Source organism: Hyperoodon ampullatus (genome assembly GCF_949752795.1).
Source record: "Hyperoodon ampullatus genome assembly, chromosome: 4".
NCBI classification, from domain to species: Eukaryota; Metazoa; Chordata; class Mammalia; order Artiodactyla; family Ziphiidae; genus Hyperoodon; species Hyperoodon ampullatus.
This window is the reverse complement of record NC_136917.1, coordinates 131,763,322-131,777,705: the sequence shown is the minus strand read 5'-3', so window position 1 is coordinate 131,777,705 and position 14,384 is coordinate 131,763,322. Positions and strand designations below refer to the sequence as shown.

Genomic DNA, 14,384 nt, shown 5'->3' with positions numbered 1-14,384 from the left:
TACCTAGAATATATAAAGAACTCTAAAAACTCAACAGTAAAAAACCCCCGAAAAATCCAATTAGAAATCGGGCAAAAGACATGAAGAGACATTTCACTGAGGCAGATACACAGATGGCAAACACACACATGAAACGGTATTCAAAATCATTAGCCATTAGAAAAAAGCAAATTTAAAACACAATGAGAATACCAGCATGCACATACCAGTATGGCTAAAATCCAAAACAGTGACAACACCAAATGTTGTCAGGGATATGGAGAAATCCAATCACTCATTCATTGCTGGTGGGAATGTAAAATGATACAACCACTCTGGGAAATAGTTTGGCAGTTTCTTTAAAAATTAAACATGTAACTACCATACCACCCAGCAGTTGCACACCTAGGTATTTGCCCCAGAGAAATGAAAAACTATGTTCACACAAAACCTATAAACAATTGTTTATAGTAGTTTTATTCATAATAACCCCAAACTGGAAAGAATTCAGGTGTCCTATAAAGGCTGAATGATTGAACAAACTGTGGTACATCCATATCATATGATACCACTCAGCAACAAAAAGAAACAAAACTATTGATACATACAACTTGGGTAAATCACCAGATAATTATGCTGAGTGAAAAAAGGCAATCCGAAAAAGAACTTATGATTCCATCTACATAACGTTTATGGAATGTTAGAGAACTTGAAAACAGTGGTAGCCAGGAGTTAAGGACCCGGATAGGGGTGTAGAGAGTAAGTGTGGCTACAAAAGGGCAACAGGAGAGATCTTTGTAGTCATGGAAATGTTCTGTTCTGTATCTTGTCTGTATCCATGTCTATACCCTGGTTGTGTTTGTGATATTATACTATAGTTTTGCAAGATGTTACCATTAGGGGTAACTCAGTAAAAGTTACTCAGTGTGACCTCCCTGCATTATTTCTTATACTTGCATGAAAATCTAGAGTTATCTCAAAATTAAAAGTTTAATTTAATAAAGAATGTTAATATTGATATCATTTGCCAATATTAATCATTAGTTGTTTTGGATTTACTTGTTATGCTTTTATTAAAGTCATTTTTCTAATTAAAAAAATGACCAAGCTCCTTACCCCCAACACACACACATACATGCATGCACACATATGTACACAAATTTACCTAGAATTAGGTACTAGTAGTCTACTGGTCTGGTGCGATGCCTAGAAATCTACATTACTAGCAGTCAGATAACTTTGATACAAACTAAACCACTGCTTTAGGTGAAATTTGGTATTATTCCCCATCATTGTACATTAATGTTCCAACATCATGACCATGTGGTGTCAGGGGAAGGAGAGAAAAGTCCTTGAGCTTTGCTACACAAATGTCTCCCAAGGAAATCTGGCTCCTACAATTTCATAGAAAACGCTTCCTATTGGAACAGACCAGAGCCTCTCATTTCCTGTAACACCATCTTTGCTACCTCTTCAGGCTGTGCCTGGTGACCCATTTAGTTTTACCTGGAGGAAAAACCATAACATTCAGAGTCTTAGATCAAAATTAAGATCTTTTGAAAAGTACAAATGAGCTGATTTTAAAATAAAATGTATATTCTTACAGTTCCTGATCCTGCAAATGGCAAAGAATGAGAAGAAAGTCCACTTTCGAAACAAAAGCTCTAGACCCCATGCACTCACAAGACACATTCTTGTCTTGGTGTGAAGGTCCACAGCTAAGCTAAGGGATACCATTTCCTCCTAAAATCTATTTAAGGAAAACAGGGATTTTAAAAAGACACAATTACCTTTGATACCAAATAGAGAGAATCAAAACCTGTAGTAGACAGCTGCTTGTTTCCCAAAATGTCTCGGCAGCCTCACAGCTGCAACTTTCCTGAAACCTGAGGAATTAAATTTAAGACAAGAAGTTGGAGGCTAAAGAATCGAGACTTTAGAATACCAAAGCATTAGAAGGTTGAGAGGAATTTTGATTGACTAGGCAAGTAATCCACACCAAATAAATCTACGTCAAGGTAGGGGAGCAATGCAGTGGGGTTCAGGAAAGGGGGTGGGTATGCTTGGTGTAAATCTCACTTTCACATCCTAGCATTTGAAGACCTTTTCCAGTATATTTCATGGCCAGGAATAGACTTTACTACCAAGCAGTTAGGCTTTCTCCTAGAGAACAAAGGGATCATCTGTATTTTTTCTTCTCTGTTAGAGGGGGATGGGGGGGAATGAGCAGGGACTGAACATTCCTGAAAGTTCCACTTGGTTTTTGTACTGGCCAGAGGAATTGGCTGCAAACAACAGACAAAGATTTAGGGGTAACTAAGCAGAATAGGAATTTATCATCAGGAAACCTGAAGAACCTAGCGCAAAAAAGGAGTATGAACCAAGGTGGGGCAAACAGGTGGGCTCACTGCTATGACCATGCCCTCCTGGCTGGGGGCCATTGCTGCAGCTGCCACCACTGCTATAAACTGAACATTGCCAATGACGCTGCTACCACTGGACCGTGGGGGTCACCACTGTTGTCACCATCACTAGGGGAGCTGCCTACTCTGGGAATAGGATCAGTCAGAATGAAAAATCAGGATTTCCAGAAGATTCTAATGAATCAGGACTTCTGAAGTGTGGCCTATAAATTTGTATTTTAAAATAAACTCTCCAAGGAACCTCTCTGGCAGCCCAGTGGTTAAGACTCGGCGCTTCCACTGCAGGGGGCTCAGGTTCAATCCCTGGTTGGGGAACTAGGATCCCACATGCCAGGTGGTGAAGGAAGGAAGGAAGGAAGAAAGGGAGGAAGGAAGGAGAGAAGGAAGGAAGGAAAGAAGGAAGAAACTCCCCAAGAAAAGAACTTTAAAAAGAATAGACAGATGTATATGTATAACTGAATCACTTTGCTGTATACCTGAAACTAACACAACATTGTTAATCAACTATGCTCCAATATAAAATAAAAATAAAAACAAAAACAAAAATAAATAAAAAATAAACTCCCCAAGCTGATTTTAGAGATCCACCTGATCTGGAAAGCAATGACTTAAATGTAGAATATTAATCATGCTATTGCCCTAATCAAAGCCTTCCTGTTTGTTTTCTGTTTAGCATCATTCAATGGCTTATTATTATCAATGGGAAATTAAGTTCAGATTCATTAGACTAGCATTCAATACCCTACATTTTCTGGCCCTATCCCATTTGTCCAGATGTATATCCTCCTCTCCCCTCTGTGTACCTATCACACCAGTCCCAGTGAACTGCCCTAATCTTTCTGAGGCTGTACTGATGCTCCTCTTGGCTCCACTCCCACCTGCTGAAATACTCTTCATTTTTCAGGTAACGTTCACCACAAGCTCTCCTTAATTACTTCTCAGCTTTCTCTGAACTCTCTTTAGCACTTTACCTCTCTTTTGACGCATCATACTATGACTTATGCTACAGATTTTGTGCCTATATATTATGTATAGTAATAGATAAGAATCTTTGAATCACATATTGTATATAGAATAGTACCTGACACATAGTAGATATTCAATAAATGTATAAACAAAAACCATCTTGAGAATTTTTCCAGTCAAATTTATAAAGTACAGTAACTGATAAATGTTACCAATTAGGGGCAGAGCTGGCCACAAATTCTGGTATTCTAAATTAGAGCCTGTTCTTCAAATTTATAGACTGTGATTCTTTAAAAGGAATGGATGGTCACACTAAGTCCCCTTAAATACAAATGTTATTTACCCTATCACTGAATTGAATACCAAAAAAACTGTGTCTTACAGAGTTAGATCACACCCTTTCCCTCAAACGTTAAAATTAAGAATATCTATCAACTTAGAGCAAATATTACTTACTCAAAGATAATTTCTGTCAATGTTAGCCTAGAGAGAAGCACTTCATTGTAAATATGTAGCAGTGAATTTTAGAAAGAAGGACTCCACAGCAGTCCCAGCCGCAACTCACTGCCTGGGTTCCAGACTTTTATTATTTACCTCTACTATTTATCCCCAATTTGTTTAGCTCTTCTCTTTAGCCATTATATCAGCCTTGTCTATTCTAGCCCACCCTCTTCTCCAGGGTCCCAGCAAGTCATTAGACCAGTGTCACTTTCATGCATCCAGAATTTGGAAAAACTAATAGCCCTTTTCTGCATAGTATCCAGGGTAGCCTGGACAGAGCTAATTAGAAGAATTATGATCGTGGATGATCCCAGACAAGATTCTTTTGACTCTTGTCATTCCATAAGTGAATCTGCATTGTACACACAATGTGGTATGAGAAGCCTCTGTTAAATGACAGCAATCCATGACCCATCCCTCCAAGAGCCCTCTCTTCTCCCTTAAGTGCAATGGGAGAGTCATCATAGCCCCTCTGAGATGATACCTCAGTGGAATGTCAATAGCCAGAGTTTATTTCTACTGTACCTTCAAGGATTGGGAGCATTTACTACTACTTAGGCATACATACTCAGGTCAGTGTCTGTAATCTTGACTGGGAAGGGCAATGCCCACAAACTGGGAAAGTTCTTGATTTTCACATTAGTTTTTCTCATTTTGTTTTAGGTCATGAACAAGGAGACCTGCTATGACCAAAGGTTTTATGATTGTGGAAATCAATCTATGGAGAAACAAAGCTAGGAGTGAGAGGGATCAACAAAGTTGTGCATGACCCGTTTATTCACACATTCAACATTTGTTCATCCCGTCTACATATCTTGTCTGGGTTCCACGCTAAAGAGGACTCAAGATGAGAAAGACATAGTTCCAATTTCTAGGCAATAGGTTGTATAGAGCTGATATAATAGAATCACCCTTAAGCACTAATATTGCTGGCAAAAAAAAGAAAAGTCTAACAAAAAAAGTGTAATACATGCTAAGCTTGAAAGCAAGTAAAGGAAATCCCCAGGTGCCAGAGAAACAAAACAGGAACTGGAGCCAAACCTCTCAAGAGAAGATTAATAAATCAATATAGTCCTCAGAGGCCAACAACTGGGGCACTGGTGGTTTCATGGGGATGAGAGGTGAGGATTTGGGCTTCCCACAAAAGCCATGGCTCACAAAGCTGCTCTGCCCATGACAATGAAATGGAAAGACACTGACCACTGTCCAGGGAAGTGTCAATGAAGCTCGTTTTCTACCAAAGGAAAGTGACATCCATCAGAAATCAGAACCCAAAATCTGTGCCACAAGTGTGGGAGTCTACAAATTCATACTACCCTGTGGAAGAGGGAATACCAAACCGAAAGATTAACCTAGAAACTTTCCAGAACCAATGAAACCTTTAGGGCTCTAGAAAAGGCATTATAAAACTATCTTGAAGAGATGTCTCCCATATCAAGGGTTCCCAAGACCATGTCGAGTTTCAGTGATTTGCTAGGAGGACTCACAGAACTTCGCACATAGTTGCCCTCATGGCTAGGATTTATTACACTGAAAGGATACAAAGCATAATAAGCAAAGAGAAAAGGCACATGGGTGAAGTTAGGAGGAAACTAGGTAAAATTTTCCAAAAGTCCTTTCCCAGTGGAGTCACACAGGACACACTTAATTCCCCCAGCAAGGATTTGTTACAACACATGTGATATGCTGTGTACCAGGGAAGCTCATTGGAGACTCAGTGCCCAGGATGTTAATTGGGGGCTTGGTCATGTAGGTATCCTCTGCCTAGCTCATACCCAAATCCCAGACTCCCACTAGGAAAGTATATGTTCGTCATAAGCCAAGTTGTACAATTTAAGCAGAGTGAGCCACTTGGATCAGTTCTGAGAATAGTGGGACCACTCTTAAAATCTAAGTGTGTGGAATGGAACCACAAAAAGACCTTAAGCATTCTCACCACACACACTAAAAAGGTAACTATGCAATGTGATGGATGTGTTAAATAACTTGATTGTGGGACTCATTTCACAATGTATACATATTATCAAAACATCACGTTGTGGGCTTCCCTGCTGGTGCAGTGGTTGAGAGTCCACCTGCCGATGCAGGGGACACGGGTTCGTGCCCCGGTCTGGGAAGATCCCACATGCTGTGGAGTGGCTAGGCCCGTGAGCCATGGCCGCTGAGCCTGCACGTCCGGAGCCTGTGCTCCGCAACGGGAGAGGCCACAACAGTGAGAGGCCCACGTACAGCAAAAAAAAAAACCCAAAAACCATCACGTTGTATACCTTAAACATATTACAACTTTGTTTGTCAATTATACCTCAATAAAGCTAGCAGGGAAGCAAAACAAACAAACAAGCAAAACTGAAGTCTATTTCTATTGCTTACAACCAAGAATCTTGACTTATATAAGAACAATCTGAAAGAGACTTTAAAGAAATATATACTGGGCTCCAAAATCTTGAGGCTACAGAGCTTACTACATATAATGTAGTAAGCTACATATAATGTGAAAAGTGCTGTAACAGACACACCTACAAAGCATTCTGAGAACCCAGTGAAGGGAACCTTTTTCTTTGTGGGTGGAGTGGGGTAGGAGGCCAGGTCAGGCTTTATAAGGAAGTAACATGAACCTGAGTCTTTAAGGGTCCGTAAGATTTCATCATACAAGGAGCTGAGAAAAAAGACTTGTATTTAAAGGGGAAAGCATGATCAAATGTAAGGCAGGAGGGAAGAAAGCCTGAGGATAAAGAAATTTAGGGTATGAACACAATTAGATATAAGGCTGAGGAGAAAATATGGAGAGTGTCTGAAGAAGGATATGGGAAATTCAGGTGGATAAGCGGGTAGAACCAAATTCTATAAAACCTTAAAACGACATTCCAAAATGTTTCAATATTATCCTTGTCTGACTTCTGTCAGTTTTAGAGGTAAAACATATTGGTCCATCAGCTACATGACCTGGCAGGAGATGAGCAGATCATTGAGATGAAGAATGGATTGGGGCTAGAGGGCAATAATCCAGCCCCAAGCCTAGTGGCTGAAAGCAGGACAAAAACCATGAGTTCTTTCAAAGAACGAACTTATGGTTACCGGGGGGAATGGGGGAGGGCAGCGATAAATTGGGAGACTAGGATTGATATATACATACTACTATATATAAAATAGATAACAATAAGAACCTACTGTAGAGCACAGGGAATTCTACTCAATACTCTAATGACCTATATGTGAAAAGCGTCTACAAAAGAGTGGATATATGTACATGTTTAACTGATTCACTTTGCTGTACAGCAGAAACTAACAAAACATTGTAAACCAACTATACTCCAATAAAAATTTAAAAATAAATAAAAATAAAAGGAGTTGGCTGGAACTCAGAAAAAATAAAATAAAACAAAGAAGGCTTATTCAGATAAAGGAGCCTTATTCTGATAAAAGAAACCGTATTCAGATAAAACAAAGAACACATGGGAAAAATAAAAAACAAATAGCAAGATGATACATTTAAATCTAACTATATCAATAATCACAACTGTAAATGGTTTAAACATCCTGTTTAAAAGACAGAGATGGTAGAGTATCAATATTGGCTCATCAGTTTTGTAATGAACTGAATTTTGTCACCCAAAAATTCATATGCTGTGGCCCTAACCCCCAGTGTGACTATATCTGGAGATCTGGGTCTTTAGGAGGTAATTAAGGTTAAATGAGGTCATAAGGGTGGGGCTCCAACTCAACAGAACTCTAGTCTGAAGTTAGAAAGAGGATATTCTCATCCTCTCTCTCACTCCTGCTTTCACTCTCTCACTCTCTCTCTCTCTCTGTCTCTCTCGCTCTCGCTGCCTCTTGCTCCCTCTCTAATCGCACCCAGGAAACGCCCTGTAACCACACAGCAAAAAGGCAACATTTGCAAGCCAGGAAGGGTGCCTGAGACTGAACAGACCAGCACCTTGACCTTGGATTTCTCAGCTTCCAGATTGTGAGAAATAAATTTTGGTTGTTTAAGCCACCCAGTCCATGGCATTTTGTTACAGCAAGCGGAACAGAGTGCAACAAATTGTAACAAATGTACTACATTAACAGTAGATGTTAATAATAGGGAAAGCGAGGGGAGGAGAGTAAAGGGGTTTATAGGAACCCTCTGTACTTTTGGCTCAATGTTTCTGTAAATTCAAAACTGCTCAAAAAAGAAATTCTATTAGTTTTTCTTTTTTTTTTCTTTTTTTTTTTTTGCATTATGCGGGCCTCTCCCTGCTGTGGCCTCTCCCGTTGCGGAGCACAGGCTCCGCACGCGCAGGCTCAGCGGCCATGGCTCACAGGCCCAGCCGCTCTGCGGCATGTGGGATCCTCCCAGACCGGGGCACGAACCCGCGTCCCCTGCATCGGCAGGCGGACTCTCAACCACTGCGCCACCAGGGAAGCCCAGTTTTTCTTTTTTAAGGCAGAAATTATCCAACTGATTATAAAAGCAAGACTCACTATATAGTGCCTATGAGAAATGCATATTAACTATAAAGACACAAAAGGTTAGAAGTAAAAGGACAGAATAAGATATACCAGGCTAACACTAATCAACATAAAGCTGGAAAGCCTATATTAATATCACACAAAGAAGGTTTCAGAGCAAAGAATCCTGCCAGGGACATATAAATTCAATTCATAAATGATAAAGGGTCAATCTACCCACAAGGACATAACAATCTTAAACATTTATGCAACTAAGAGCAGAGTTTCAAATAAACATGAAGCAAAAACTGATAAAACAATACAGGGAATATAGCCAATAATATTATTGTATAATAACTTTGTATGGTGTATAATCTATAAAAATATCAAATCACTATGTTGTACACTTGAAATTAATATAATATTGTAAGTCAACTATACTTCAATAAAAATAAATAAGATGGGGAAAAAGACTGATAGAACTACAAGGAACAGTAGATACCCCATAATCACAGTCAGAGATTTCAATAGTCCTCTCTCAATAATTAATAGGGCAAATACAGAAAAAGTCAGTAAGGCTATAGAAGACCTGAACAAGGCTGTCAACCAACATGACCTAATAGATGTTTATAGAAGCCCCCCCACCTGAAAACAGTAGAAAACATAGTCTTTTCAAATGCATATACAATATTTATCAAGATACATCATATTCTGGAGCATAAAGCAAGTCTTGATAAGTTTTAAATGACTCAAGTCATAAAAAGTATATTCTGTGACCACTGGAATTAAAATAAAAATCAATAACAGAAACCTCCATGTAATTGGAAACTGAATAACACACTTTTAAATAACTAATGGGACAAAAAATCAAAATGGAAATTAGAAAATATTTTTGAACTGAGTGCAAAAACACATCATATCACGATGTATGGGATGCCTCAGTGGTAGGGTGAAAAATGGCCCCCAAATATATATACATCCTAATCTCCAGAACCTGTCAATGTTACCTTATATCAAAGAAGGGACTTTGCAGATGTGATTAAGCTAAGAATCTTGAGATGGGCAGATTATCCTGAATTACTCCAGTAGGCCAGTGTGATCACAGTAATTCTTATAAGAGGAACCAAGGAGGAGTCAGAGAAGAGGGTAATGTAATGACAGAAGCAGAGGTGGGGGTTGTGTACTTTGAAGATGAAGGAAGGCGTCACAAGCCAAGAAATACAGGCAGCCCTAGAAGATGAAAAAGGCAAGGAAACAGATTCTCTCCTCAGAGTTTCCAGAACGAACCAGCTCTGCCAGCACCTTGACATTGGCTCAATAAATCTGAATTTGGACTTTATTTATTTATTTATTTATCTTTATCTATCTATGGCTGCGCTGGGTCTTAGTTGCGGCTTGCGGACTCTCAGTTGTGGCATGCGGACTTAGCTGCGGCACGCACACTCTTAGTTGTGGCATGCGTACTTCTCGGTTGCAGCATGCAGACTTCTCAGTTGCGGCATGTGGACTCTCAGTTGCAGCATGCACAAGGGATCTAGTTCCCTGACCAGGGATCGAACCTGGGCCCCCTGCATTGGGAGTGCAGAGTCTTAACCACTGGACCACCAGAGAAGTCCCTGAATTTGGACTTTTAATCTCCAAAATTTTAAAAGAACAATTTTATATTGTTTTAAGCCATTAAGCTTGTGGAAATTTGTTACAAAAGCAACAGAAATCTAACACAGCCCTTAAAACAGTATTTAGGAGGAAATTTATGCTACTAAATGCCTCACCTTTTGCCTTATGAAACTAGTGGGGAAAAAAATGAATGAAATCCAAAGTAGCAAAAGAGAGGAAATGATAAAAATCAAGAAGAAATCAATGAAATAGAAAACAGGAAAACAATAGAAATCAGTAAAACTAAAAGTTGGTTCTTTAAAATCAATAAAATTAATAAAACTCTAGCCAGATTGATCAGAAAAAGAAAAAGAAAGAAGGCACAGAAAAGAAAAAGAAAGAAGACCAGTATCAAGAACGAGAGAAGTGGTATCACTAGAGAGTCTAAGGTATTGAAAGACTCATAAGAAAATATAATGAATAATTTTGTGCCAATAAATTCAACAACTTAGAAAATAAAATGGAGAAGTTCGGGACTTCCCTGGTGCCGCAGTGGTTAAGAATCTGCTTGCCAATTCAGGGGACACGGGTTTGATTCCTAGTCCGGGAAGATCCCACATGCCACAGAGCAACTGAGCTCATGTGCCACAACTACTGAGCCTGCACTCTAGAGCCCTCGAGCCACAACTACTGAGCTCGTGTGCCACAACTACTGAAGCCCGCATGCCCAGAGCTCATGTGCTGCAACAAGAGAAGCCACCACAATGAGAAGCCCGTGCACCACAACGAAGAGTAGCCCCCGCTCGCCCCAACTAGAGAGAGCCCGCGTGCAGCAATGAAGACCCAATGCAGCCAAAAATAAATAAAGAAAATACAGAAAAAATAAAAAATAAAATAAAATGGAGAAATTCTACAAACTACCAAAGTTTATTCAAGGAGAAGTAAATAACTTGTATAGCCCTATATCTGTTACAGAAATTGAGTTTTTAGTTAAATATCCTCCCCAAAGAAAAGTCCAGGACCAGATGTCTTTACCAAATTCTACCAAATATTTAAGGAATAACACTAATTCTACACAAACTTCTCCAGAAAATTGAAGAGGATAGAACACTTCTTAACTCACCTATGCGGCCAGCATAAACCTGATACCAAAACCAGAGAGATATTATAAGAAAACTACAGAGCCATATCACTAAAGAACATAGATGCAAAAATTTCAAATAAATTTTAAGTGTAATTTGTATCTAACTATATATAAAAATGATAATATATCATAATTACATAGAGTTTATCCCAATGTATCCCCATTACATGGCACTTATCCCAAGAATGTAAAATTGGCCTAACATTCAAATATCAGTCAACTTAACTCACCATACAGGATTTTTTTTTAAGCTAAAAACTAAAATAACAACAACCCTGTATGATCATTTCAATAGATGCAGAAAAAGTATTTGACAAAATCCATCATCAATTCTTTAAAAAACAAAAGAAAAAACTCTCAGCAAACTGGGAAGAGAAGAGAACTTCTTCAATCTGATAAGGTGCCTTTACAAAAAACCTATGGCTAACACCATATTTAATAGTGAATATTGAATATGTACCCACGTATGTTCAGAAATAAGACAAAGATATGCACTTTTGACATTTCTATTCAATGTTATATTGGAGGGTCTAACCAGTGCAATATGGTTAAAATAAAGAAATAGGTGCCAGATTAGAAAAAAGTAAAACTGTCTTTATTTATAGAAGACATGATTGTCTATGTAGAAAATCAGATGGAATTTATTTAAAACGTACTAGAATTAATAAATGAGTTTAGCACCAGCAATTCCACTCCTGGGTATATATCTGAAAAAAACAAAAACACTAACTCGAAAAGATACATGCACCCCAATGTTCATAGCAGCATTATTTACAATTGCCAAGATATGGAAGCAACCTAAGTGTCCATCAACAGATGAATGGATAAAGAAAATGTGGCATATATATATATATATATATATATATATACACACACATACACACACACACACACACACACACACAATGGAATACTACTCAGCCATAAAAAAGAACAAAATTTTGCCATTTGCAGCAACATGGATGGGCTTAGAGGGCATTATGCTAAGTGAAATAAGTCAGACAGAGAAAGACAAATACTGTATAATATCACGTACATGTGGAATCTAAAAAATACAACAAACTAGTGAATATAACAAAAAAGAAGCAGACTCACAGATATAGAGAACAAACTAGTGGTTACTAGTGGGGCAGGGGGGCAATATAGGGGTAGGAGAGTGGGAGGTACCCACTGGGTGTAAGATAGGCTCAAGAATGTATTGCACAACACAGGGAATATAGCCAATATTTTGTAATAACTGTAAATGGAAAGTAACGTTTAAAAATTGTATTAATTAATTAATTAACTAAATGAGTTTTAGCAAATTGCAGGACTCAAGGTCAATATATAAAAAACAATTGTATATCTATACACTAGCAACTAACGATTAGAAATTGAATTAAAATTTACATTTAAAATAGCATAAAAATATGAAATACTTAGGGATAAATCTGACCAAAAGTATGCAAGCTATGTACAGTGAAAACTATAAAACATTGCTGAGAAAAATTAAGGAAGACTTTAATAAATGGAAGAGGTATGGTGTTCATGGAAAACTCAGTATTGTTAAGATGTCAATTCTCCTCAAATTGTTCTATAGTTTCAACACCATCCCAATCAAAACCCAGCAAGCTTTTTTGTAGAAACAGACAAGCTGATTCTAAAATTCATACGGTAATGAAAAGGATCTCGAATAGCCAAAGTGTCTTTGAAAAAGGAAAACAAAATTGGAGGATTAATGCTACCTCACTTCAAGACATCATAAAGCTACAGTAATCGAGATAGTGTGGCATCAAGAAAGACAAACAGATCAGTGAAATAGACTGAGTCCACAAAGAGGCCTACACATATATGAATAACTGCTTTTTACAAAGATACAAAAGCAATGCAGTGAAGAAAAGATAGCCTTCTCCACAAATGATGCAGGAGCTACTGGATATTCCTATACGCAAAAATGAATTCTGATCCACACCTTGCATCATTTAAAAGATTAACTAAAAATGGATCATAGTACCAATTGTAACCTTAAACCTAAAACTATAAAATGTGTCTTAAAAAACGTCTACCAGGGGCTTCCCTGGTGGCGCAGTGGTTGAGAATCCGCCTGCCAATGCAGGGGACACGGGTTCGTGCCCCGGGCCGGGAAGATCCCACATGCCGCAGAGCGCCTGGGCCCGTGAACCATGGCTGCTGAGTCTGCGCGTCCGGAGCCTGTGCTCCTCAACGGGAGAGACCACAATAGTGACAGGCCCGCGTACCACAAAACAAAACGCCTATCAGAAGTTCCGCAGTTCACAAGGCCAGAGGGTCCTGTGTATTTGTCTCTTGCTTCAGTAGCATTTGGACAGAACAGACCCAGGGACGCCCTTTCCTCCAGCCTCGCAGCACCCTCCAACCTTTTCTCCAGTTGCAACCGTCAGAATCAACCCCTTAGCCACCCTCCGCCTCTAGGACCAGCCAACACCACGAGCTCCCAGATTCGTCAGAATTATTCTACCCAGGTGGAGAGTACCGTCTACCCACCCTGGTCAACATGCATCTGCGGGCACTTAGCTCTCTTTGGGCTTCTATTTCCACTGGGAGGACGTGGCTCTGGAGGGCACGGACCCCTTCTTCCGCGAATTGTCGGAGGAGAGAGAAGCCCGAGGGCGCCTAGCTGCTCTTGAAAATGCAAAACGAGCAGAGCAGCCACGCCCTCTTCCGAGACCTGCAGACGCCATCTCAAGATGAGCGGGGTAAACCCCAGGACGTTATGGAAGCCGCTGTTCTCAGGGAGATGAACTTGAACCAGGCCCTTTTGGATCTGCATGCCCCTGCCCCGGCAGACCCCACCTCTGTGACTTCCTGGAGAGCCACTTCCTAGAAGAGCAGGTGAAACTCATCAAGAAGATGGGCGACCACCTGACTAACCTCACAGGCTGGCCTGGCCCGCAGGTTGGACTGGGCGAGTTTCTTTTCAAGGCTCACCCTCAAGCACGACTCAGAGCCTCTGGAGCCCAGCGGCTTTTGAGGAGCCCTTCTGTTGTCAGGGCTTCTGCCTGAAGCCTTTCTCTGCAGCCACTAGGCATCATTTTAACCACCCTGGAGCCTTTTCCTGAGCTTTGGACCAAGTGGGAACAATAAAGCTTTCTACAGGGAAAAAAAAAAAAAAAAAAAAACCCAGGAGAAGTTCCCAAGTCATTGTGATCTCAAGTTAGGCAAAAATTTCTTAGCTCTAAAGCCAACAATTATAAACTGGACTAAATCAAAACTTAAAACTTCTTCTCTTTGAAATACATTAAGAAAATAAAAAGAAAAGGCACAGACTAGGAAAAAGTGTTTGTGAATCGTATTTCTGATAAAGGTCTTGTATTCATAATATATAA

At 39.5% G+C, this 14,384-nt stretch overlaps 1 pseudogene across 1 annotated transcript; it reads left to right on the top strand.

The window, feature by feature from the left end:
• Positions 1-9,491: 9,491 nt before the first annotated feature.
• LOC307051298 (ferritin light chain-like) lies at positions 9,492-14,029 on the top strand (annotated as a pseudogene). Its single transcript has 2 exons — positions 9,492-9,546; positions 13,354-14,029. The product of its transcript is annotated as a ferritin light chain-like (transcript).
• Positions 14,030-14,384: the final 355 nt, after the last annotated feature.